This window comes from Thermobia domestica, chromosome 11 (assembly GCF_964235325.1).
Source record: "Thermobia domestica chromosome 11, izTheDome1.hap1.1, whole genome shotgun sequence".
NCBI classification, from domain to species: Eukaryota; Metazoa; Arthropoda; class Insecta; order Zygentoma; family Lepismatidae; genus Thermobia; species Thermobia domestica.
The window spans coordinates 13,651,235-13,675,870 of record NC_137464.1 but is presented as its reverse complement, the minus strand read 5'-3'; the positions used below and the strand labels follow the sequence as shown (position 1 = coordinate 13,675,870).

General features: G+C 36.1%; 1 long non-coding RNA gene across 1 annotated transcript; it reads left to right on the top strand.

Moving 5' to 3' along the window:
• The first annotated feature begins 700 nt into the window (after nucleotides 1-700).
• On the top strand, nucleotides 701-23,241 carry LOC145663908 (uncharacterized). The gene is made up of 5 exons (XR_014127294.1): nucleotides 701-922; nucleotides 12,906-12,984; nucleotides 17,032-17,109; nucleotides 19,573-19,692; nucleotides 22,888-23,241. It is a non-coding gene; the product is annotated as an uncharacterized LOC145663908 (long non-coding RNA).
• Nucleotides 23,242-24,636: the final 1,395 nt, after the last annotated feature.

The window sequence follows — 24,636 nt, the reverse complement described above, 5'->3', positions numbered from 1 at the left end:
CATAATTTGACTACAAGATGGCAGGGTATCGGATTCCTTACCGTGGAGCTCATTCTGTAATTCTTGCCACCTTTCACAAACTTTGAGAAGCGTAACGCAATGCTTAACATTCAAAAATCAGTTATAACTGGTATTATCACAAACAAAATTGTAGATCCAAATCTTACTATGCCTTATGCAGAGTCGTTCTGATGCGGATTAGTGCCATACTAAAGAGTTCGACTAACGTTTCCTGCAGTAATCAGGCTTTTAGTATGACGCTAATTATACGTCGAAACGAATCTGCATAAAGCCCACTAAAAATGTAAGTCTTTAATCCAAGTCCTATAATTTAGGGGCCTTATGCAAAGTCGATTTGAAGTATGATTTGCTCAATACTAAAGGCCTGATTACTGCAGGAAACATAAGTTAGTCGAACTCTTTAGGACGGTACTAGTCACGTGCCAGAATGTCTCTGCATAAGGCCCTAGCTGTTTATGCTAGTACTTGAACAAAGTAGCCAAATAATAATAATAATAATAATAATAATAATAATAATAATAATAATAATAATAATAATAATAATAATAATAATAATAATAATAATAATAATAATAATAATAATAAAGTTCCACTTTTGATATCTATCTTTTGAAAACCAAAATTTTCTTTCCAGTTGCAAAACTCAAGTATTTCGTTCGAAGAGTTAGCAACGATTCCATAGGACAGACAGGACTGACAACGCGTATCGGCGTATTCTGCCTGTTGGCAATTGTGCCGGTAGCAGAACCGGGATCCGGGGAGGTTGATGATTTGCACTTCAAACTCATCTTAAAAAGTATAGTAGAACTTCAGACCTGAAAAGAATTTCAGTGAATACCAAGAAGCTGTGAACGAGGCCTTGTGGTGTGATGGGGAAATTAAAAATTCATGTAGTGTACTGGTAAGATTCATACTTTGTAAACTGTAGTCACTATCCAGTGACATTTCCTCTTCTTTTTTTGGGCGGTGTAAATGCGGAAAAGAGATTGTGAATGTTACAATTGGCCGACATGAGACAACTGAGCTGTACGGGTGATTTAAGAAGTACGACATTTAGCATACACTTTGTAGTTCTGACAAATAGTGATATTTAAGTGTGGTTCTTATGTTACGAACATTTGCAGCTTGCGCATATCTAGCTAGAGTGTTACTGCTGTATTACCGGACCACACGAAAATCAATAATAATCATAATGATAATAAATAAAGGAATAGTTTCTTCCCCAAAACACTAGGTTGTCACCGTTGCTCACTTGGTAATTATTATTGTTCGAAATACAATGTGGACGTATGGCGTAAAAACTATTGCGTAAAACACGAACAAACTTGTGCTGGGTGGCCACTAAAAAGCACGAATGCTGTTTAACAGGATCAGGGCAGGAGCGCAGCAGGATGGTAACCGAGCGGTTAGCAGGGGGTGCGTCCGTAGAGCAGGCAAGTTAGTGGCGGTGGATATACGCATAAACGGATAATGGAAAACACTTTATATGTCAAATGCCATCAAAAAGTCTTAAACTTAACTTTACAATACACGCTCCAGCTGCACATCGCTAAGTAGGAGCGCTTTAAAAGGTTATAGTAGGGTAGAATAGAGTACATGAGATAGGGATAGGAACGGGTTAGCTTAAGGTTTAAGTTTTGATCCATCTTCATAAAATTACTAGTGTAATTTCTCGTTTCTGAGTGAAACAGCTGGAGTGGGCATTGTAAAGTTAACCCCAGATTGTACTATATTAGGTTAGATTCGATTAGGTGTCCTTAGAATAATTGAAGTTAAGAAGAAAGTGGTTGTTGTTCTTGATTCTTTTCAATTTTGTAAGCAGCACTGTATCCTGACAAGAAAATTGTACCTGTCAATTAATTTTAGAACAAGTTCTTTTTCCTTCCTTTTTTCGAATACATAAGACCTGAGTGCCTTTGTTCAGTATGCAAAGTCAAAATGGAGGTAAAAGACCTTCCAGAAAAAGTTAAGAAAAAAAATCATCTCATTGCACACAAACTTCCATAATATCAGATTAGCACTTTGTTACAGGGTTTTAAAGCAGAGAAAAAGGTAAAATAATTAACGAGGCTCAAATTTTGGTTTGGGAATTACTGGTCTCGGAAAGGTAATAATGACACTTTATTGCAAGATGTAAATAATCAATAATATTTAGAAGAACGATCGCTAGAATTCTTGCCTTTCCACGAACATCCGTATTTTTAACCGCCATTCACAGGGAAACTAAAAATATATCCAGAAAAAATTGTAATGATGCAGATATCCAATTTGATTTGATGCGCAGACTAACCAATTTGATTTCATGCTAAAACAGTCGGAAACGGATGCAATTTTATTACTTAAGATGCTAATGGAAACGTACAGAGAATACCAGGACTTCCATATGGTTTTCATTGACCTAGAGAAATCGTATGATAGAATACCGTGAAATCTTTGGTATTCACTTTAGAAGCATATTTCGAATACATGTTTTACAGGTGCTTAATTTGAAATAGATATTCAAAGAAAGCTGTGTCGTCTACAAGATTTATTTGGGATGTGTCTCATTGGTAGATCGGGGGGTACTGGAACTGGACGAGACCCGTTTCAAAACAAAAGAAATAAAAGGGAGAATTTCTATATTATTGAAGAGAGTTTGCAGGTGAGGGGTGGAGGAAGGAAGGAATGAATTCTGATGTCACAATACCTGTTGATCCATTGTTTCAGCTGGGTTCCTCGTTGTCCTCTTGGATGTACGATCGGAGGTCTGACGTCCTAATCACAACGAAATCTTGACTCTAGCCACCGGGCTAGAACCTGCCGATGACTGAGTTGAAGTTCGTTTGACTAGCTAGCTAACTTTTTCGAGTAACTTCTTCAACTATCCCTCTAGACCAGCGTTTCCCAACCGGTGTGCCGCGAGGAAATCGAAACAAAATTATTAATTCTATAGCAATAAATTGCAAGACAGCGAAAAATTGTATATTTGTTGTTTCATATTACTATGAACTTCTACTATGAATCTACAATTTTAAGTTTCATACTGTGTTACTTTTCTGTACATTTTTTATGTGGACAAACGTATTTGTTATCATTGTTATGACCATTATTGCTTCTTTATTGTTGCAGACTATTTCGTAACTTAAAATTTTTAAAAAATCATTCAATCCTCTCGGCAAAGCAAACGTGCATAAAAATTACCTACTGTGTTTTAAAAGTAAAAAAGATTTGTTTGTTCGTTCGTTCTTGAATGATCTTCCTTCTTAGTGAAAAATCAGATACAGCTTTCGAAACAAAGTGTATTTTTAAAAAAGTCTGAGTCCTATATTTCATTGCAATTGCTTTGAAGTTTTAAATTGAAATAAAAAATAAGCATAATGATTTCCACGAGAAAAAAACAGTGATCAAGCTTTCTTCTTTGTGAGAAAATCAGTAATCACAGAAAAAATACCACGGTACTTTAATTTACAAATAATAATAAAATCTATAAGTGTGCCGCGAGAATTCAAGCTACCCCCGTAGTGTGCCACAAGTTGAAAAAGGTTGGGAAACGCTGCTCTAGGCTAACTAACTTGTCGAACTCCATAGACTAACTTCTCTGGCTATCGACTAACTCGCTGGACTGACTCCCTGACGGTTTGAATAGAGTAAGGATCCAGATCTTCTGGTGGTGATGTTGCTGACTCGAGCCACGTGTTGATGAGATGAAATAGTTTCAACAGGCACTTTGACGTCAGAGAAGGTTAGATAACAGTGGCGGCTGGTACTATATGTTGCATGGTTGTGCAACCGGATATTTCTTTAATACTAAAGATATTTTTAAGTATTAAAGTAGTGTATCAGTAAAAAATAAACCTTTGCTCTTGAGTGCAAAACAGTATTGATGCATTTCTAAAAAATAAAAAATAAAAAAATTAAAAAAATTAAAAAACTGAAAGAAAGAGAGAGATATACAAATCCAGTGGCAGCAAGCGTTGCAGCTGGAAGTAGTAACATTGAGCATATGGCAGCGAGCTCCCATCTCTTAACATGAGGAAGTGGATTTATTCTTGCATCGCTGCTATCCTCCCGTATTACGCGTTTCCAGTTGCTATTTCGTTGCAACTGGTATATAGTCAGCTTCTGTAATAGTTACGAATTCCTCCGTTTGGCAACGCTTGACTCAATTGATAGGTTGAGTGAGATATAGACGCTTGGGAGAAAGAAGTTAGTCACCAAACAGAAACTCGCAAAGAGCAAATACGCGTCTGGTGGTAGCAGGGGCGGATCCAAGCTGAATATTTGGGGGAGGGCAGTCGTTCGAAGTCAATAGATTTTATTTTACATTTATAATACAAAGGTAAAAATTCTTGGGATAGATTTTATTTTTAAAATAAAAAAATATCCTATTCTGGGGGGAAGGGGGGCGATCGAGACTCGAAGAAGAGAATGTCTTACCAATGGTCTAATTCCTAGCTGTGTGTCGCTCGTGCACATGATCCCGTGTTCAATTTCCGGCGGAGAGTATAAAAAATTATCTCAAATTATTCACTTTCAATATTCATCTATCTTCTTTAGCCTAAATTGCTGGAATGTTAAACTATTATTATTATTATTATTTCATTTTCGAAGGAAAAAATCTTATATTTCATGCTTCTTTATAATAGAACAGCAGACAAAAGTACGTAGTTACTGAAAATGAACTCTTTGTCCCTTACATTCATACAAAGAAATGCTAACAAAATGCATATTGTCGGAGGAGAGAGGTGTTTCTGTACCTTAAAGAAAATAAAGCTGAAAATATTTGCAGTAGCGATGCAACCGGTATTTGTACAGACCACGAACCGCTACTGTTAGATAATCAGAAAAGGAACACTTTCAGCTTTATTACATATTACATAAAATACATACTGACACAATTCATTACGTAAACATAAACATTTTTACGATTCAGCAACAAAATCTCAAAACTACAAAAGAATACATAATCTGATTTCCCAGACATTAAACGAATTCACTGGTTAGGACTGTCCTTTCGTATGCCTATCGTTCTTGACGCGAACAAAACAGCTTTATGTAATTAGAGGGATAAAAAAAGAACAGATTCATAATATTGGTGAGAGCTCTAAAGGTAAATAATGTATCTCAGTCAGTCAATAGACAGATGAGTGAAAACTCGATAGCAATCAAAGATCAATAAATACTAATCTCTTTACACATGTATCTGTATAATTCAAGATATATTTATATATGATGGATAAGGAGCACGTGTGGCATAATAGAATAGTTCAAGGTGAGACTTATCAGGTATCTATCTAGTCTCAGCCCATATCTTTTAGCAGTTGTGATGGATGAGTTAACAAAATCTATCCAAGAGTTATTACCTTGGAATATGTGATTTGCGGACATCGTGCTGGTGAATGTGACCAAGGTAGCACTGCAAGAGAATATTGGAGAGCAAAGGGGTTAGAATTCGTCAAACCAAGACATAATATTTACATTGCCCATTCAGCGAAAATGTGATTGAAAATACAAGAATACGACTGGACAAAGAAGAGACGAAGAAATTCAAGTACTTGGGGCCAGTACCACAGGAAAATGCGGGGATAGATTATATAAACAGTAGAATTAGCAGCGGTTGACATAATGGAGAGAAGCGGGAGGAGTATTGTGTAACCAAAGGGTACCAATACGCCTTAAACGGGTTCTCGACGCCGAAATTAAATTGCCGCAAATTTTAAATGTTTCCCTAAATTTTCCATCTATATATATAAAAGAGAACGTACAATTCTTTGTCCACTCATCACGCTAATACGGCTGAACCAATTTCTTTCATTTTTGGGGGGTTATTAGGATTTGGACCCTAGATGGTTTTTATCATATCACTTTAATTTTTAATTACCAGTGTCTTGAGATAATTGACCATTCAGGTGTCCACAAATCCTTTGTTAGTTCATCATAGGTAAAAATAAACGTATTTATATGCAACCCGCATGACCGTGTCACTCGGCGGGTTAACATAAATGACAGGCGATATACAGCGGAAAATAGCTTGAATCTTCTGTTTAAAATTTTTTAATTGATTTGCTTATTTTTAGAGACACTTTTACAATATGCCAGCACCGGGATGACCGCAGCGAAGCGGGGCGGGTTAACATAAATGACAGGCGATATAATGTTAAGATTTACTGCAATCTTCTATGGTTTTTATCATATCACTTGAAAGCGAAAAAGTAAAAATTATCTAAGTAACAAAGTTTATTGCGTTCCGGGGTGACCGCAGCGAAGCGGGGTGAACGCTGCTAGTAAACTTATAAAGAGGAGAAAAATTGCAAGTTGTTGTTCTTTTAACAATGTGATTTTACAAATGATAGCGTAGTTACAACTCCTCTGAAGGTTTTGGTTATGTAAAAGGCTAGGAATAAATAGTTTTTTTCGCTTTAAAAAGATGAATTTCCTAACTTTCAAACAACGGAAAACATTCAGAGAAGTTGTAACTACGTTCGCTATCATTTGTAAAATCATATTGTTAAAAGAACAACAATTTGCAATTTTTCTCTGCTTTATATGTTTCTGAGATATTAACGAAAAAGTTTAAAATTTGCGGGCAATTTAATTTCGGCGTCGAGAGGCCTCTTAAGGGAAAAGTTTATAAAACAGATATGAGACCTATCATATTATAAATATCGGAAAGTTGGAGAACGAAGAAGAGAGAGAACAAAAGTTGCCTATTGCGCAGATGAAGATGGTATGATGCATATGTGGAGTGACGCGGAAGGACAAAATGAAGAGTGGAGTGATCCGGAGAACAGTAAATGCAAGACCAGTAGTAGAAAAGGTACAAGAAAGTACACTTCGATGATTCGGACATGTAAGAAGGTCTTCGGAATACAGAGCTCACTGAGTGGATGCTATAGAACAATGGGAAACGATCGCCGAAGAAAATATTGGTCAGATGGGGACTATAAAGAACGATATGGTGTTACAGTGGATACGAGACAAAATACAAACAGGTGGAAGACTGCGATCCGAAAAACCGACCCCAGCTAACTGAAAAAAAGGTTTCGAAAATGAAGAGAAAATGTAATTTTGTGACAAAAATTGGAAATTCAGAACCGTTGAACCTTCGGAGGTTGAAATTTGATATTGGCATATCTTCATATGAGGTAAAAAGATCATCAAAATCTGAGGCCAGTCTCAAATGGTGTGCTGAATTGATATCGAATGACCCAATGTGTATACAATGGCGTATCTAAGAAGTGTTAGTGGGTTTGTAATCCTCTCATTGATTCTTTCACATACTACTGAAATGGGAAAGATGTGAGTTTTCTTAGAACTGCAGCAGGTTCTGTATGTGGAGGAGGATTATCGCTTCCAAGTCTTTAGATGTGAGTCGGTAGATTATATACTTATCCACGCAGGGCAAGGAGGGGAAAGTTTGTTATTAGTAATAGTATTGCATTTACGATAGTCGTCTGCCATTTTTAGTGATTTAAGTGTTGTCCAATTGTGCAAAGCTAACGGAAACTGGGAGAAAGTATGTAAACGTTTGGTTGAAGCACACCACCATGATTGCATTGGATAAGAGACCTGGGTTACATCTCATATTATAATACATACTTTTCCAGGTTTTTCCAGAGGGTGGTAATGTATCGCACATTGCGCCACAAGATCTTTTACATTTGTGTATGTGTGATGGGGAGAAAGAGTAAAAGTTTAAATACTTTTTTTTTTTTTTTTTTTTTGGTGAGGAAAGAAGAAAACTCTCAAACTGACGCATTCCAGTGAAAGGGACAAATAACGGGGAGGCAGAATACTAGAATATTGTATTGGGAATCTGAACATGGAGGAATGGGGTGATACAGTTACATGGAGAAGAATAGTGTCAGAGAAAGAAGTGGATATATATTCTGCAAAACACAGTGGGTAAGAGGAGATAATATACTTGTTATATATCCTGTTGGACGTTCGAAAACGCTTTATTAAGACTCTGATATTGAGCGCGCGATTTACGGATCAGAAACGTGGACATTGAGAAAAGGTAAAATATTCAAGCTGGAATCATTTGAATGTGGTGTTGGTGCATATCATGGACCAAAGGGAAAAGGAATGAAGACGTATTAAGGGAAGCTAATGAAGGACGACAGATTATGAAGATAATAGGAAAAAGAAGAAACAGCGTGCTTGGCCATCTTATTCGGCACTCTTGATTGGGTCTTCGTGTTGATAGAGGGGAAAGGCAGAAGGAAAGCCAACATAGAATATCTAGATGCAGTTACGAAGAAGAGACCTTATCAAAGTGTGAAACAGCTCTCCCAAGGGAGAGAAAAGTTTCAAAATTTCCATGTTGCCGACTAGCCTATGGTTGGGTTGAGAAAGGAGATATATTCCGTCCCGTCGAATAATTCTGCTACGCCCATGTGTGTATAAGATTCACAACACTAGATAGAAGGTATTTACGATTATCATTCTTTGTGCTAAGAACTATTTTTTGAAATCATAATTGAAATTGTTTTAGCAGAAATAAGCTGTCTATCTGTTATCCCTTCATTTACGGTTGTGGATGCGTATACGATTTGCATTTGTATTCATTATGCATATATTAGTTTTCTCGCGTCAAATAATATTCTTTCAACATAAGGGACTTCCTTACTTTCCTATAGTATCAAGAGACAAGGTCTTTCGTAGAGGATGTGTGTAATTAACTCTTAACAGACGCAATCAACGAAGAGCTCCTCCGTGGCTAAGCGGTATACGCGCATTTGACTTGGAAGACTCGGGAGCTCATATGATTCGGATTCCACGTTAATCAGTAGGTCCACGTCTCATAAAGCCTTGCTGCTGAAAGGGACGTTAAAAACAACAGCAGCAATCAACGAAAAAGTGTTTGCTTCACTTACCTTTTTAATAATTTAACCTTGTCCTTTTTATCACAGTGAGATAATTTCAATACTCTTGAGTTCTCTTAAAGCTCCCTGAGTTTGCACATTTTCTAAATGCTATGACATTTTACTTCATCAATGCCCTGATACTTTAGCATGCTCCAGATACCTCTTTTATTTTATTATGTCTGCGCTACTATATATTTTTCTTCTTGGATACTTCTATTTTGTTGCTGTCAAAGAAGGGTGCAAAAGACCCCGTTGTCGACGCGCCCACCTAACCCATTCCAATCAATCAATCTTAAAGCTCCCACATGGCTAAGCGGTTAGCGTACTCGCCTTTGGCGTGGGAGACCCGGGTTCGATACCCGGGAACTCATGGTGCGGATCGTACATTAAGCTGTAGGTTGACGTTAAATCAAATCAAATCGAGATCAAATTGAGTTCTTCTTCGGCCACGATGCACGTTTGGAAAACCAGAAACCAATCAACTACCTAAGTGCCTCGAAACATGGACCAAGCAAATTATAGATATAACTTGGGGGAGGGGGTTCAGTTGTCACTCAAAAAGTATGAGCAAATCAGTGTTTTCTTGACACTTTTCCAAGATTAGACACTCCCAAGAGCACACTTTTCAGCATTTGCATTCTTGGATATAACAATGGATGATATACCAGGTTATCTTAAAATGAGTATCGCTGTTCAGACAACTCTGGAGACGTAACCACTTGGCAGAATGCAACCAAACTTGGTAGGAGTATATTTGGGAACATGCAGAAGCGATTGGTGTAGAAAATAAAATTAGTTATAATTTTGGCCACCAGAGGTAATTATGGCGTTGTGCGGCGCCAAGTATGTACAACGTGGAAGAAAAACGACACTAGTGATGCTAAATGATAAGAAAGGCTGTAATTAACTCTCCAGGTGCTTACTTACTCCTGCATGTAAGTAAGGGTTAGGGTCCTACTATGTGCAAGAAGTGAATCGATGGTGATCAGATGATGTTTGTTTCTTTTTTCTTCCCACATTCTTTGCCTTGTGATCAAGGGGGCCCGGGTTCGAGTTTCGGTAAAGACACACTTGAGTCGGATCCTATGTTAACCTGTAGGTCCCGTCCTTAGAACATCATCATCTCATACGGTAGTAGTCACCATGGGTTTTCCTTGCCCAAAGACCTTCACCTACCTTTGGGCAGAACCCACTTCACCGTCATCACCCATAAGACATCACTACTACTGGATTATCAATAGGAGTATAATTCAATGCCACGCGTCGCAAGGGGCCATAATTACGGCCTGTTTTTCATTGAATATCAATATCATTTGTCATGCATAACACATTCACCATACTTAACACTGAATAGAAACACATTAGTCTTTGTAGGCGATACTTGACACTAATCTTTTCCTGGAATTTTGGGGAAAGCTTGGAGTTTATCAGCACAGGAAAGACTAACATTTATTTCCTTTTTGGAAGATATCCAAGAATTTTGAGGTTGGTGTAAAGGGACAAGTTTCGCCGATAGATGTCACTACAGTCTTCGTATCTCTCTTATGTATTTTTTTACCTTTTACGAAAATTACAATTTCTCTTACAAATCTCAAGCTAGAGATTTCAAATTTTTAGAGAAGGAACTTCATACCCTATCGAAGGCAACAATCCGTCTCGATTTTTTATTTAGAATTTTCTTCATTGATTGAATGGCTTAATTTTTGAAATTGGATATCCAAATCTTTAACAATATACTGTTTCAACAATGAAGAAAATTCTAAATAAGAAATCGGCACGGATTGTTGCCTTAGATAGGTTATGAAGTTTCTTTTCTAAAAATTTGAAGTCTGTAGGTTGAAATGTGTAAGAGAAATCGTGAATTTTCGTAAAAGGTAAAAAATACATGAGAGAGATACGAAGACTGTAGTGACCAACCTTAAAGGGACGCTTCAGCTCAAAAGCTCCCTCCCCGTAAATCCGCCACTGACCACGGGGTATTAATAGCATTGGTAATCAACGCCACGAGATCTACAGGAGAGGTAATCACAGCCTTTCTTATCATTTAATATCAGCAGTGTTGTTTTTCTTCAACGCTACACTTAGTTGGTGTTGTACGGCGCCAAAATTACCTCTGGTGGTGAAAATAGGAACTAATTTTCTACACCAATCGCTTCTGCATGTTTCAGAGTATATTCCTACCAAGTTTGGTTAAATTCTGTCGAGTAGGTACGTCTCCAGAGTTCTCTGAACAGCGATACTTATTTCATGATAACCTGATACTTCACAGTAAATTAAATTTTTGAGTAAAACTAGTGATGATAATATCTCAATTTTTATCCAAGTTATCATCATCGATATTTAGTTCAGGTTGGGGCCGCGGTGGCTCAGTGGTAGAGCGTTCACCTCTGGTGCTTGGGGTCCCGGGTTCGATCCCAGCCCCCGCCAAGTGAACTTTGTGGTGGACAAACACCGTGTGCGTGGGTTTTCTCGGGGTTCTCCCGTTTCCTCCCACTTTCTTCATTCCACCATTTCATTCATTACTCATCACAGTCTCCTTTAGCCTAACCGGCATAAGAGTGGGACGTAAAACTCAGATTTCATTTCATTTTTTTAGTTCAGGTTGCTTAGTCCTAAAATAATAAGATTCATGCGCGTTACATTTTAAGGACCTTGGTATACCAAACAGAACTCTTTTACGTCCTTAACCTGTGTGTTCGTCATGCCGGGAGCCACAAAATCTCAACCGCTACTTGGTGGATCACCACCAGTCTCTGCCAGAATGTAGAGGGTTAAGAGTTAGGAATAGAGTTATTTGGTGGAAACAACGCATCTAGTTGATCCGAAGATATGGCCCCTTCATGTAGTTCCATAGGAAGTTATTATAGATCAGTTGTTCTTGCTCCTTGGAAGTATGCAGCCCGGATGTACCGAAAGGTCGAGAAGGTTGCATACTATTCTAACAAACTCTCCTTCACTTTGTTTACACATGATACTAGGAAGGTTCTAGAACACAGGTACCCCTTTATAAAACAAATGACATATATTTTATATACGTTGTTTTGGTTCCTTATTCTTTCAGATTTTTTTTTTAAATCGTTGAAATATATTATTACCAAAACTAAAACACTGAACTTCAATCTTTGAACAGTTTATCACCATGTTTGTTTACTTAACCACACTAGTCATTTGTCGGTCTATTGTTTTATACATAAAGTAATAATGATGTTTTAATTAATTACAAATTTAGATAAGTGAGGTTTATTGTTATTTCTTTGATTTTACGTACATAAATTTTATTTTAGTTTGCTTTTTATTTTATTCGAAATTCGTTTTCGTATTCGGATTCGATGTTGAATTGTGTTATATTTCTTGATTCATGTGTGTTTGGGTTTTATAGGTTTACAAAATGTTTTTTGTGGCATACAGTATGGTGATGTCTGAAATTCATCTGTTCGCGGTAGGCGTATTGTTTTACATTGTCTGATGTTATTGATGTTCAAACTGATTAGTTTTGTTTCTTAGGGCAAGTTGAGTGAATTGCGACAAAATAAATTATTCGAATTAATTACTCCACTTGCATTGAAGGATTTCTCCTAATAATATATATTCTAAAATAATATACGTTTGGAGTGTGTGTGTGTGTGTGGGGGGGGCTCTGCCTCCCACTGTTATTTTATAATATAATTAATGGAAAAATCCTTTTATGTAATGGTATTTTGGTTAGTTGATAGTTTGAATAGTTTGAAATTGTTAATTTTGTCGTAATTCACATAACTTGACCTCTGAGTCGTGAACCTGTGTTCTAGAACCTTGCCTGTGACACTGCTACATGTTACTTCTTTGGACATCCCTAAATGTTTAACAAGCTAGAAGCAGATTTAACTCAGTAATTTTGAGCCTTAGAATCTCGAATATGTCCTTTAAACAAATAGCTTTACTATTAACTTAATGTTAATATGCCAGACTAAATACATTATGATTAATTCTGTTAATTAATTAATTAATTTATTATTTTGTTAATCAGTTATTAATATTGTTGTTATTATTTTACAGCGGAGCGTGAGGATATGCTCCGAAGTTCCGGAAACTCCAACAGGAACTTCAGGCACGTTTTCCTGGCCAGCTTGAAATAGTAAGTATATTTGTACATTGGGTATAAGTTTTGAATATTAGTGTTCGTGAAGATATTTTCTGATTAGAATTTCCTGAGTCACTGTGACCCTTTGGTGGATTCATTTGGGAAAAGCTTTTGAAATACGTGGTCTAAGATCTCACTAATTATATTGCTCCAATGGTTTCTAGTTGTTCATCTTCACAGTTCCAGTTAAATTTTATAAGCGTGTATCCAGTTCTGGAGACGTTTTCTGAAACTTTCAATTACCTCATGCAAAAGTTCATCTGGCTGCAGCGATCACCTACTGAATCTTTCCTTTTAGATTGTTCTAATTGGCAGGTTTATATATGTGTGCTTTAGTTTTGTCACTCCTTCCTCTCCCTTCCCAGTATCTTTCGTGAAAGAACTGTCGACTTTGATGGTCAAGGAATAAAACTATGTTGATCAATCTGACAGCACTGAAATTAGGTATCCAAAAAATGCTTCGTTCGTAACATCTACGACGAAGCTTGAAAGTGTTTCATCTTGAAAATAAACAGTGTCAAGAATCCAAAATTTTTTAACCCAGATATGCGGAATGTTTGCAGCACATTCATATATCTTTATTCAGGATTGCATCGTTTTCTGTACTCGATTGTTGCCGTTCAAGGTATGTTAAGATTTGTAGGTTCAAGGGTCATGGTATATAAGTAGTCACTTGTATATATAATGCATATAAGTATATCCTGGCGGCTGGAAATACGAATCTAGTGCCTAGCTTTTAAGAAATATAATTTCCAGTTTTAGTCAAGTTGCTTCGTATTATCAGTGTTCTATGCTTTTTGAAAGAGGATTTAGTTTAATGAACTTAACAATTTCAGGTCATCGATGGAGTCAGACTTAAATATGTGAGGCTTATTAACATAAATGATCCATCATTAAAGGAGTTTTGATTCAGCCAGGACAGTAGACAATTGGTATTTCAATGGTTAAACTACAAGACATGTATATGCGCGTGAAAAACACACTGATGCTTTGTAAAACTTCACGTACATTACTATCAATTGCTGTTGTTTTTAAGGAATATAGCCTGTATACTAATATCAGCTTGTACTTTTTATACCAGGAAGTATAATTTCAGGCTAAAACATGTAGGACTATGTATCAAATTAAATTTGTATTACTTAAAATACTTTTGCTACAGCTCGTGGCTTTACGTCACGTCCACGAGCTTTTAGATTATCAAAACCTTAGCAAAGATCCTGATATAAAATATTGGGTAATTTTAGAGTTAAGGCAGTTCAGTGGAGTTCAGTCAAATAAATCTCATAGGAGAAGCAACGTAAAAATCTCTGTCCATTGTCATCATTGACATAACCTAAGTTCTGTACTCTTCATTTATCTAATACCAATTTAAAACAGTATTTATTCTAAATTTAACGCCGCCGAAACGAAGTGTGTTCGGCATAATCGTAACAAGACTAGTAAAGAAATATTAGTCATCAGTACTTTGTCTCCAAGATAATCTGCCGCCAATCAAGACCAAGTCAGGATCAAAGCTGAAATGACAATCAAAAGCTTGAAACTAAATATTCATTATCGTCCGGATCAATCAGGTGTGTTAGAAAAATCCGTTTGTGATAGGCTTTCCAAATACATAAAACAATTCACTAACAGACACACAAATTCACATTCAAAATTAAAAATCCATTAAAACTCTTTTGAGTTATGAAACTTCATTATTATACCTCTCGCAATATACCCCCAGACTAAAACTTAAAAGTAATCCCATATTCAACATGGTGGAGATGCTGGAACGACAATTATTGTGTTCTTACCAAATCAGGTTATCAGTTCATAATTAGAAATTATTTCATCTATGGTAAGTTTTGTCTGCAATGCATAAAATATATAATATATTTGTAATAAAAGTATGCGTATTTTAGTTACAGCAGGTCTCATAATTTCATTCTGTGCTTGTTATCCAATAAATTTATCCGTCTTCCCAAACGAAAAATCACAAGAGACAGTTGTGTGAAAAAATCGACATATTTTGTGATGTTCTCTTATATCTCCAGTTAAGTGATTTATTTATTATTTAAATAATTTCAGTGTTTCCTGATACTTTCATCAGTAAATTTATTAAAATTGCTAAACTGGCCACATTGTAAGAATATTCCTTCATATGGAAACGTCCTAGAAGAGGAATGAAGTATTAATCCTTGGAAAGGTTATTGTCTATTGAAGATAGTAACAAAATTCCGGAAAATTAATTACTTTCTTTCCTTCAGTCGTATTTTTTTCTTAGAAATATTGTGATGTACCGCTTAAATATGAACATTGTGTGTGTAAAACTTCCAGTGAGTTAAGTCTTCATCCCGACGAAATTAAAATACCGCTAATTTTACAGTAATTATGTAATATCTTCAAATAGATAAAAGATAATCGAAATGTGGAACAAGAGCGCCCTAGACAATATTATTTTACCTGAGAAACCGTTATCACGACTCACTTATCTGCTTTCGATTTCGAGCCATTTTGAAAATCGGCATTTATTTTCGCGTTTCTAAACAGCTGAAAACGGAAAGCCACTAGGTGATTTGTGATAACGGTACCTCACGCAGAATAATATTTTCTAGGGCGCTCTTGTTCCATATTTCAATTATCTTTTATCTATTTGATGATATCACATAATTACAATAAAATTGACGGTATTTTAATTTCGCCGGGATGAAGACTCTTAACAAGTCAAAAAAAAAAAAAAAAAAAAAAAAACTTTAATTATTTCCACACTGTATCATGACATCGTCTAGGAAAGGTATGTCAGAACAATTAGATATTAACACTGAGTTTGCGAACATCGTCAGTTTGTGTGGAGAAATTGTGACAAATTCTTGAACTACGAGGAGTAATCAAAAAGTAAATTTAGAAAGTGTGTATGTATTATTTCATATAAACAGTACAGCCAACATTTAGTACCTACGTTATTAGGTTATTATTCGAAATAGTCTCCATATCGGTTAAGGCACGTGTCGCATCGTGATTGAAGATCCCCTCCTTGTAAAAATCCTGTTCTTGCGTGTTCAGCCACGTTGTCACGAAGTGTTTCACTTCCTCGTCTGAATGAAGCGACGGACTCTTAGGTGCTTCCGAACGATATTCCCAATTCTACCATTAGATACCGTAATGTGAACCTCCTGTTGTCCTGAATCATCATCTCCACGCGAGCTATGTTCAAATCTGTTGATGCCGTGCTCAGTCAGCCACTGCACTCCTCGTTGGTGATGTTTTCTCTACCAGCCGCAAATTTTCCACACCATTCTGAGACATGCTGACGAGACATTACAGTTTCTCCATAAACCTCTACCAGCTGCCGGTGAATTTCAGCCGCGGTTACATGTTTCGCCCACAGACATCGAATAAATGAGTGGAATTCTTCGCGATACCAGTTTTCCAAACGAGTCGCCATTTGTGTTTACTTACAACTAGTGAGGTGGCGGGTTCTCTGAAACTGCACAGTTGCCAGCTTCATGTATTACAGTTACCGCACACTCCTCATTTCTCTATAACATACGAAACTCCAGAAATATTAACCTTGTGACCTTAGTTTCTGAGATTATATATATATATATATATATATATATATATATATATATATATATATATATATATATATATATATATATATATATATAGGTTGTGGAAATAAATATCCAGATAAATGTGACGATAACCAATAATAAAGAACACTCTTTATTTTGCAGACGTCTCCGCTGTGTTGGTAAACTGTCGACTGCTGAAATAATAAACACGTTTGACCAGAGTATATACACTTGTTTATTAAAAGCTAAATTACAGTATAACGGTTTCGACAACTTAACGCTGTCCTCATCAGACACTAAACGGTTATATACTCTGGTCAGAAGTGTTCATTATTTCTTTAGTGAGTTCCAGAGTCGTGATGGATCGAGTTGCATGTCGACTGCTGTACCAAACCAGTTTTGTGCTTGTAATTATTCTATAACATCAGTTAGTAAATGTTTTATATTAGCTGATTAATTTTGAATCTTTTGTTGAATTTTGCAGACTGGTGAAGCTACCCCTCAAACAACAGGATGGTTTGAAGTGGAAATTGAAGGGAAAGGCATCGTTCATTCCAAGAAGGTACTTTTAGATTTAAATATTCGCTTTTATTATGGGTTTATTAATAGTACATTGTTAGACGAAATACTGTATTAAGTTTTGCACGTAATTGGTGCAGAGGAATCCCGAAGCGTGCGGGGAAAATGAACTACTTACCAGAAGTCAATATTAAAAAGTCGAAATACGCTTTAATTGCACTAAGATCTGGCACTAAGGCGTAGAGAGACTTGTAAAAAGAAATAAACAACTATAGCGAATTCGGCACATAAAAATTAATTTTCAAGTTTACTTAGCTATCGCAGAGAGAAAATTTACTGCAAGATTCATAATTTGAAAGCAAAAGCACTTTAGAAACACATATCGCTCTATAGTCATTGCGTAAGACTTGTGAACGCAATTCTACATAACATATGTCGTTGAAAATCACTTGTTGTACAAAGTGTTTGCTGCAGTAAATGGAAAAGAAGAGTTCGAGTACAAGGAATGTACGTAACAAGAGTTTGAACCTCATATTTTTTGTACTGGGCACACGAAAGGAGGTTTATTTATTTATTTATTGCAAAATAGTAAACTGTGTTCCCGATGTGTATAAGCATTTTTTTACACTGGTTTTAAAACTAAATCTAATTCGATATAATTTTTAGACTAAAAAGGAGCAATCGTTTCTACTTCCATACAGGAGAACAAAAATAACTAAGAAAAAACAAATCAAGATTTAACCTCAAGAAATTTGTTCTTCCGAAAAAAGCTGAAAAAAAGGCAAAAGCAAGCGAAATATTAGAAATAATAAAAGGGCTACACAGCTTAAGATTAATAAATAAATAAATAAATCCTGGACTGATGTATGTCTCTGATGTCATAGAATTGGTGTACGTGTGAGCGCCACGGTCACTTTTTTTTTTTTGTATTGTTCCTAGCTTCTGTCAACCGTGGTATTTAAAGATATTAGAATCATTAATAATGTGGAAAAAACGTATTTTAACAATATTACTTTATTTTTTAATGTTTTAATGATGAGAAATAGTATTACCACATACTTACAACCTCAAGAATTCACTTAATTTTTCAAAAACTGTTATACTGACTCAGCACCACATACTCATTCAAATAAATTAGTCACATAACGTACCGTGGCCCAACATTTTTGTTTGATAAAACCAAATAATAGGTTATTAAATATACTCAGGTTCCTTTTTAAAGACAGATGTAAGTTTTATATTACAAACACAAGCAGTTTTAATGTTATGGAAAATATTACTTGCGTTATATTGACCAAATTGTTTTCTCTGTATCAGGAATTAGGCATATTTGTAGTTTAACACAGTGAATATCTAAATAATTCTAACAAACGCTTTGTTGCTACATAGAAGAAAACAACACTCACTCACTAAGGCGTAATTAGATATGGAAATCTTAGTTTAAAGCACATTACTTAAACCCTTTGAAACTGACACATTAAATTTCACTGACTTCTAGTCATGCTAAGATATCCTTTCGGTTACTTATATCACACGAAAGTGCAAAATTACTTAAGTGTAAAAAGAATAAAGAAACGAGTCTAGAAAAAAAATATATATATATTTTCGTTGTTGGTATACAGGGTTTTCATAAAGTCTGGACGGATTTAATTTGCTTATAATTTTCATAAAAATGCTCATAATGAAATCAAATAAAGTGCAAACGTTAGCGGAAGGATTAAATTTTTAGTTGGCAACACTGTTAGATAAGCGGCAACCGTATCAAAGATGGCGTCGGTGAAAGAGAAAGCGCAATGTGTTCTGTGGTACGCAGAGCTAAAATCACCAATTCTGGTGTGTCGAAAGTTCACCAAATTGTTCAAAAAGCCGGCACCGACTGAGTGCAATCCGAAAGTGGCATGCTAAGTTCTTGGAGACAGGAAGCGTCCTGGACGTGTGTGGTTGGCATTTCGGATCAAACATGGTGGAACGCTGTGAGTGGATTCCAGCGCCGCCTACGCGAATGTGTGGACGTAAATGGCGCCCAGTTGGAGGTGTGGCGGTGAATGAACTGAGCTGGTGCAGATTACAGGTAAAAATTTAATCATTCCGCTACCGTTTGCACTTTATTTGATTTCAATATGAGCATTTTTATGTAAATTATAAGCGAATTAAATCCGTCCAGACTTTATGAAAACCCTGTATATGTGAGCGCCACGCTCACATTTACGACATACGATTTTTAACAATGCTTGATCTTGAACTACAGAAAGTACAAAAGACAGCTAGAAATATTTTCACAATGCTACTGTTAGTAATATATTTGAAACGAAAGAGTTTTCCAGCAAGGGTGCGCCGCGGTCACACGTATACCAATCGAGGGTTAAAATAAAAATAAACCAATCATAACATAGTTGCGTAAACATGAAATCCGTAACATATTACAGACAAAACGTTATCTATTACAAGCACACGTAATAATATAAAGTGTATCAGTAGAATAAACTATAAACTTTATTTCTTCCAGAATGGAGATGGCCACGTAAATCCTCAAAAGATGGAGAAAATAATAGAAGCCGTGAAGCAAGCACTTGCGGAATAAAACATCATCAGTCGGGGTGTTAAATGACGAAAATACTTGATCATGGTACGTAAAAGACTCATTTGACATATTTTGGCTAAAACTTATTATTTGAATATGAATATAAATTGAATAAAGTTGGTGAGGTCCGTTGCCAATTATATTATTATATTCTGTAATATTATTTGAATTAATCTCTAATTCATATATGTTTCTTACGAGTTCTTTGTTAAAATTCCATTTTTTTTTAAACTGTCATAAAAATTTTCAAGAAGGCCTCTTTAGATCAGCAAATATAGGAAGAAGCGTCTTTAAAGATGGTTTAAAGGGACAAGTTTTGCCGATAGATGTCACTACACTCTTCGTATCTTTCTCATGTATTTTTTACCTTTCACCAAAATTCACGATTTGTTTTACAGATTTCAACCTAGAGACCCCAAAATTTTCGAGAAGGAACTTCATAACTTATCGAAGGCAACAATTCGTGCCGATTTTTTATTTAGAATTTTCTTCATTCTTGAAAGTTATATTGTTAAACGTTTGGATATCCATTTCAACACAGATAAATCCATGACTCACCCGTTTCTGTTGTGCACTGCACCACTTCATATACTGGTGAAAATTTAAAAACAGTAAGAAGTCCAAAATTGTTGCAAGAGAAGGTGATGGTAGAGATTCCAACATGGTATCCTTGGGAAATCCCGAACATGTTACGGGGTGTTCGTAAAACACACAGTACTCACCTAAGTAGCTCGTGTAACCACCTTGAATGGCCAGACAAGTAGCTGTTCGACAGAAGACCAATTGTATAGACGCTGAATAAAATTAGGGCTGTGTATGGTATTCCACTCACGCTGTAGATGGGCGATGATCATTGGCGGATCCTAGTTGAGACTTAGTTACCATCCTGCCATGTCCTACACATGCTCGATAGAGGTTAGGCCGGAGAGCTAACAGACCAAGATAGAAGGCCGTATCGAGTAGAGCTTGCTGGATGGCCCTAACGGTATGTGGACGGACATTATTCTGCTGGAAGATGTGTAGCAAAGTGTCTAGATAAGGTCTGAGGACAGAATTGGTGACGTCAGGAACGTGCGACATACTATACTCCGCAGAATGAAGATAAGAGATAAATGGGGTGCGTAGCGTATTTCCCTCTCATACCAAACTGCGAGGAGAGAGAGTGCTTACCTCTGGTTTGAGCGGTCCATAGTTGGATACCAAACCACTGGGATCCTGCCTCCTCCTACATTATCATTCCACAAATTATTTCATGTATTCTTTACTTCCACTAATCATCTTCCTCCTTTAGCCTACAAAACGTAATCGTCGGTCATAAAACTACAGATTTTTCATTTTTTGAAAGGGGTCCTGTATGGCGAGTGTGAACACTGGCTTTTTCTACTTGACTGCACGTCTACAGAGAGGCCTGTGTTCAAGAAAGAGATACTCCTGTCAGTGAATATTACCACCCTTTTTTCGTCTTACTACAATCTCTCCCGGCACCATAGGATGCGTTTTCAGTTATGAGAGTCAGGAAGGGTTTCGCAGATGTAAATCTTCCTCCTTACAATTTGTCGTGTTATCACATAGAATTTCACGGTGGCTCTGATTGCACTACCGGCACAGGGCGTCCCGGACGACCCTTCTGTCCAGGTGTTCTCTATTGCGTCGCCGTATTTCGTAAATAATAGTTGTATTTAGTTTGTAATAAACAAAATAGTTTTAATATACAGTTATTAAAATTAAGTAATAACGTTACTTTAAAAAGTTGTTCACAGGATACCAAAACAACATGATACGTATTCAAACGCAGTTGAGTTCGTTCCTCTAGTCTCTGCCTTAACTTAGATTTTGGGGGAAATGTTATTCTGGCAACGCTGAAATTTTTTTAGGTTCATATTTTCTGTTGTAGAATAACATTATCTGTGATTGTGGTAAGTTGCATTTCATTATCGCCTTTCACTTATGAGAAACAAGCTAAAGAAAAATGGTAAATTTTGTATTTTTAGTATGTCAGACTCTTAACTACCCTATTCTGTGATGGGTAGTTTTTCTGGGAAAAAATTACGAGTTAGTGTACTCTTGAGTATGAGTTTTCGGACGATTTTCTCAAAACGACTCAGGCAATTCATTAATAACCTTACAATATAACATTTGTCATGAATTCGATGAGTACTATCGAACGATTTTCTCAAAAATGACAACTGATTTTGTCCATATTTTATAAATAAATGTTAAATCTAATAATACCACAATACAAGTTATCATTTCTTATGAAAACTGCACAAGGTAGATTACTGTTAGGGTGAATTTTTTATTTATTTATTTTTTGATAGTTTATCTCAAATATGACTCAAGTTATTTTGTTGATCTTTTATAAACAAATATTTTATTAATGACCTAATATATGGCATAAATCACTTCTTACTAAGAAATTTACAGAAGAGTTTATTTTTAGGGTGAGGTTTCTTCAGACGAAGTTTTCCGGAAACCCCTTGTAATTTCGTTCTTATTTATCAGGAATATGTTTCATTAATAATTGTAGCATAACTTGATCCCAGCAGCGAGAAAGTTTAGTGCTATGGTGTACACTATCCTTTATCTTTTATTAAAATAATTATTATTTCATCGAATTAAACCATTCTTTCCTACGCTGGCAGCTGTCAAGGAAAACTCGATGTTTAGTATGTTTGGTTAAACATAACTATAGGATACCAAAAAAAAAGCAGTTCCGTGCCGTGGAAAATCAGCGCCACGGGCGAGAGTATACGACGCCGCTTCCGTACATATGAGTGAGGTGGACAGACCAGCTGCGAAGCGCCACCATATTTGGCGAGAAGCGTAAGAAAATTTTCAAAAATAACCCCTGCTTTTCTTTGATTTTGAGCACTTTTTATTAGATTGAAAAGTACTGCTGTTGATCTAAAATATTCCAAGTTATTTTTCCTCTTTTTTTCTTTCCTCCCTAATTTTGCGCCCCCTCGCTTCGGCGCCCAGGGCCGTCGTTCCACTTGCTCCCAGAACCCCCCACCCCCACGGTACGGCCCTGCCAAAAAGCTATGTGAGTACACTTTAAGCTTATTGATTGTAGAGTTAATTAATTCCCTTCGATTCGCCGAATGGTATAAAATATTGTAAGCGAAATTATGTTGAGGGTGAATACTTATGTGGTATAGTAGTGTAGTTACTAATAGGGAGAATATTTTATTTCTTTAAATTTACGATTTCTTGATGAATTGTTGTTAACATTTGTTTCAGAAAATGTGAGTTTCTTGCAACCGTTTGGTGCTGCCTAATGATGTTGTTAGCTAAAAGCCAGAAGTGGTAGGGTTAACAGCTGATGCTTTGCAACACAATCAGTTGAGAGAAAGTGATAATTTCATGGTCAAGTACAGAAGATGATAAGCAAATTATAATTTTTTTTATATACCATTATGTCTAAAAGATAAATGAATACAACTAAAATATGTCTGTATTAGCAGTAAAAGAACAACCAGTGGTGATTTTTGATATCTATATTGGGCGGTAACATATATATATTTTTTGAGTTTTGGTTAAGTATTTCTGATTAATACATTTATTTTTGTATCAAAACCATAAATGTAAAATGTATTTTTTTTTTTTCGCTGTAAGTTCGACTAAAACCAAACTGTATGTAACTCCATCCATATTATTCAGTATTAACTGAAAGTATTTCATAATATTCGTATTGAGTATGTATTCATTGGCCAGAATATACTATTATTTAGTCGAATCTAATGCGCATCCAAAATTTCAAGATCTTGAAATCTGAGAAAATCTTCGGTGGTGTAAATAATATACACATTGAAGATTCATGTTATACAGTGATAACTGGCAAATGTCTTGAATTGAAAAAAAAAGTTAGTTATATAGCCCAAAAAAGAGGTGCACATTACATTCGAATAAATATGCCTAATATGGTATATGATGAAATCTGAGTTTATAAAGGACTTGAAAGTTTCATATCTTTGTTCCGCCAGGATTATATAGTCAGCATACTCGCTGTCGGTATGAGACACCTGGGTCCGATTTCTGGTATGAGTTCATGTGGTTCAGATCCCACGTTAAGCTGTGGGTCCACGTCCCATATGGCCTCGGTGCTAAGAAGAAGCGTTAAATTTTAAACAAATTATCTTTTGTTAAATAATTCTATTAGCAGTTTTCGTTCGGCTGCCCATAGAATAAGATAAAGATAGTACTCTATTATCAGAAGAGTAGAGGGGCACAGTGGCTCAGTAGTAGAGCGTTCACCTCTGGTGCAGGGGTTCCTGGTTCGATCCCAGCTCGCACCAAGTGGGTTTTGTGGTGGACAAACACCGTGCTCGTGTTCACTCAGGGTTCTCCCGTTTCGTCCCACTATATCATTCCACAATTTCATTCATTTCTCTGTAAGAGCAGTATTGTTCTTTCGAATTACAGTGGAACCTTGAGTAATCAACGAAGTAGTATCCAGAGCTAATACACTATAACTTAATTTATATTAATGGTGTACTCTTGATTTTCAAAAGAGGACAAAATGTCCACAGTAAAAAGTTCGAAACTTTTTCAGCCAGGATATGAACTAACGGAGAGCATTGTTCCCGGCTTCCGCATATTGAAAATATATAACTTAAGCAGTGAAATCTAGAAAATTGGAAGGTATGTGAATTAACTTGATAATAGCTGGTATCGACGCGAGCGATGATTAGGGTGAAATTACATAGCATACTAATTATTATAATTCCCGTTTTAGGTTTTCGTATGGAAATAATAATCACTTTCACTGTGGTTTCTATTATTGGCTTCTAGTATTTTTTGTGTCTATTTCGTATATAGTTAAAAATAGTATTGGGCTATCCTGGTGGATAAAGATTAGTGTTAGTGTCTCCAGTGCGGATATTGAGGTTTGATTCCCGGTGGGAACACACCTGGTTCAGATTCGACCAGGTCTCGTATATCCTAGAAATTGAAAAAGATTCTTAAACGAAATCAACAAATTTGTCATGC